This window comes from Eumetopias jubatus, unplaced genomic scaffold (assembly GCF_037043125.1).
Source record: "Eumetopias jubatus isolate StellerSeaLion01/CBP00866 unplaced genomic scaffold, mEumJub1_p1.0 scaffold_13, whole genome shotgun sequence".
NCBI classification, from domain to species: domain Eukaryota; kingdom Metazoa; phylum Chordata; class Mammalia; order Carnivora; family Otariidae; genus Eumetopias; species Eumetopias jubatus.
The window spans coordinates 13683325-13687228 of record NW_028274819.1 but is presented as its reverse complement, the minus strand read 5'-3'; the positions used below and the strand labels follow the sequence as shown (position 1 = coordinate 13687228).

The following is a 3904-nucleotide window of genomic DNA, read 5'->3' as shown; positions in this document are numbered from 1 at the left end:
TCAGTTACTCTCACTTTACAAATTAAGACATTGAGAACCAGAAATGGTATAGGATTTGCTTTTAATTCTTTTTTCAAATACCAGAGAAATTTATTTAAAATGGTATGGTTCTAGGTCTAAAAATTATCTTTACAAAAGCAGAACTCCAACAGGTCATGCTTTCTATACACTCTAAAATGACAGTAAGAATGATTAAAGTGTAATTATCAATTAATATCCAGGCACATGCAAATTTAAGACTGTCGAATTACTATATACTACACCTGAAACTAACACAACACTGCATCTTAACTTTTAATCCTCTTGATAATTGTAAGACTCAAGGTTTAAAGTCACAACTCCTTAAGCCAAGTCCACCTCTTTTTTAGTACACATTTTAGCCATGCCACCTGCACAATGGCAAAAGCTTCCTTCTGAATCACCTACCTAGCAGAAAATTCTTCCTAATGAATGGTCCTCCTAAATGCATCTTTTACATCTGTGTTCCTCAGGCTGTAAATGATAGGGTTCAACATGGGAATCTATGTAGCATAGAATGCAGAAACCATTTTATATTTTTTTATTTTTGTATTATGTTATGTTAATCACCATACATTACATCATTAGTTTTTGATGTACTGTTCCATGATTCATTGTTTGCGTATAACACCCAGCGCTCCATTCAGTGTGTGCCCTCTTTAATACCCATCACCAGGCTAACCCATCTGCCCACGCCCCCCCCAAGAACCCTCAGTTTGTTTCTCAGAATCCATAGTCTCTCATGGTTCGTCTCCCGCTCCGATTTCAACCCCTTCATTTTTCCCTTCCTACTATCTTCTTTTTTTTTAACATTTAATGTATCATTTCTTTCAGAGGTACAGGTCTGTAATTCAACAGTCTTTTTTTTAAAGATTTTATTTATTTATTTGAGAGAGAGAGAATGAGAGATAGAGAGCATGAAAGGGAAGAGGTTCAGAGGGAGAAGCAGACTCCCCGCTCAGCAGGGAGCCCGATGTGGGACTCGATCCCGGCACTCCAGAATCATGACCTGAGCCAAAAGCAGTCGCTTAACCAACTGAGCCAACAGTCTTAAAAAATTCACAGCGCTCACCATAGCACATACCCTCCCCAATGTCTATCACCCAGCCACCCCATCCCTCCCACCCCCCACAACTCCAGGAACCCTCAGTTTGTTTCCTGAGATTAGGAATTCCTCATATCAGTGAGTTCATACGATACATGTCTTTCTGCAGAAACCATTTTATTAATGTCCTGAGATGAACTTGAAATGGGCTTTATATAAATGAAGAAAAGTGTCCCATACAAGATGGCCACAGCAGACAGGTGTGAGGAGCAGGTAGAGAAAGTTTTCCGCCTCCCATCAGCAGAGTAGATATTCAATATGGTTTTGAGGATAAAAATATAGAAGACCAGGGTGATCAGGGCACTGATATTCCTATTAATCCAGCCATAATGAAAAGAACCAACTTACTGTTCTGGGACACATGCCAGGTAGAGAACAGGGAGAATGTCACAGAAAAAGTGGTTGACAGCATTGGGACCACAGAAGGGTAAGCGAAAAGTGAAGGTCTCATGGGTAATGGAACTTAGAAGGTCCATGGCATAAGGCCCTATCACCAGCTGCACACAGGCCTTCTGGCACATGATGACTTTATACAACAAGGGGTTGCAGAAGGCTATGTGCTGGTCATATGCCATGGTGGCCAAGAGGAAACAGCCGGTCACCACAAACTGACCAAAAAACCACATTTGTACAGCACAGCCCACAAAGGAGATGATTTTTCTCTCCAGAAAAGTATCACACAACATCTTTGGAACAACAGAAGAAGAGGAGCGGACATCCACAAGAGACAAGTGGCTAAGAAAAAAGAACATGGGGGTTTGGAGTCAGGAATCCATGCATATCAGGGTGACCATCCCCAAGTTCCCCCGCAATGTGACAAGATAAATAAAAAGAAATATCAAGAAGATATGAACAAACAATGAATCATGGAACAGTACACCAAAACAAATTATGTAATATATGGTGATTAACATGACAATAAAAAAATTTAAAAAAAAAGAAATATCAAGAAGAGAAGAAGCTTCTGTGGAAGATGATTTGTGAGCCCCACAAAAAGAAATTCAGTCACTGCTGTTTGATTATTGTCCATTGTTGGGTGACAGTCTGTAATGAGAGCAAGAAAAAAAGTTTTTATAGATCAGTAGTTAACTGGGGGCTAGCAATATAATCAGTAATTAAAGGTTAATAATTAATAGCCTTTTACTCCATGAGCAAATACATAAAAAGTTACAGAGATGTATATAACAAACACCCTTGCATTTGCTACTCAGCTTTATTAAATCATAATATGCTAAATAACTTGTTTAAAAATCATGAAAAGCACAGCAAACATTCATGGAATTAGTCAAATTCCCAGGCTCTGAGGTATGGATATTTTCCAGCTGTCTATGTGACCTTGAGCAATTTATTCTTAATGTCTATGAGTTTTACTTATTTATTTAACTTATATGAATGGTCCAAAATTGCCTTCAGCTCTTTAGTTTCATGATTTTTAGACAACAACATCTAGTTTCCATTTCCTTCTGGTTGAATGGAAAAAATAATAACTGGTTCTGAGCCCACATTCCAGGAAAATTGCAAAAATAAATAAAATGTTCAAATCCTGAGTGTGTTCAGCTTGAAAAGGTAACTCACGTTACTAAGATGGGAAAACCCTTCTCCTCCACAGCTATTACTATTATACTTCCTTGTCCTAACAACATACTAATAAAAACTCAAACTGATGTTTTTCACTGTATGTGATATACGTAGAAATGGACCTTTAAAGAGAAAAAGGAGAGGTATCAAAAATCTGGAATTCACAAATTTGTTCACTTACTTCTTTATTCAACAAACATTTTTGACTATCCAGGCATGGACTCCAGGCATAGCCTTGGACACTGTAACCATGTCTGTGTGAAAAACCAAGTATTTGTGAAATAAGAGGGCCTTACTTTCCAGTTAGATACAACACTATAAACAAACACATAAATGCATTTTTATTGCATGTGTATATTAGTTTTCTAAGGCTGCCACACCAATAACCATAAGCCAGAAGTCTGAAAACAAAGGTGTTGGCAGGGCCGCACTCCTGAAGGCTCTAGGAAGGAATCCTTTCTTGTCTCTTCCACGTTCTGCTTCCTCCCAGCATTCCTTGGTTTATGACAGATTAACACCATTTTTTGACTCCGTCTTCCCATGGTTTCCTATTTTTGTGTCTCTATGTCTTCTCCTGTTTTTATAAAAGCATCAGTCCTTGGATGTAGGGACTTCCCCTAATTCAGTATGACCTCAATCATATCTGCAAAGAGCCTATTCCAAATAAGGTTATATTCTCCAGCCCTGGATGGACATGAATATTTTGGGGAACTATTCAACTACAAGGGGAACTATTCAACCCACTACAATGTATAAACATGTATCATCTCAGGGAGCAAATAGTGCCATGAAGGAAAGAAGGAATCTCAGCTCAAATGCCACTATATGCGAGAGACCGCATGAGAGACAGGAATCAGCTCAAAACTAGAACCAAGTGAACCTACAATTAAACACTGGCTCTGCTTTTTTCTACATATATAACTTTGTATTATTAATGTAAATTTAAAAAGGAATGAAAAATACTTAGCTCACAGAGCTGTTTGAAAGACTGGAATAAATAAGCCATGCAAAACACTTGCTATATAGTAAGGGCTCACTAAAAATCAATTCCCTGCTTCTTCTCTTCTCTCCTCCGCCACGTTTGTCTGGGACCTCAAGTCACCTTTTGTTTGTCCCTCATCATAATTCTAAAGCACATAATGTCCCTTTATACAGCATTTATCAATATACTACATTATTTCCCAACACAGAAAAATGTGAGCA

At 38.2% G+C, this 3904-nt stretch overlaps 1 pseudogene; it reads right to left on the bottom strand.

Annotated features, from left to right (window-relative positions):
- Positions 1-443: 443 nt before the first annotated feature.
- Positions 444-2153, bottom strand: LOC148162609 (olfactory receptor 5G3-like; annotated as a pseudogene).
- Positions 2154-3904: the final 1751 nt, after the last annotated feature.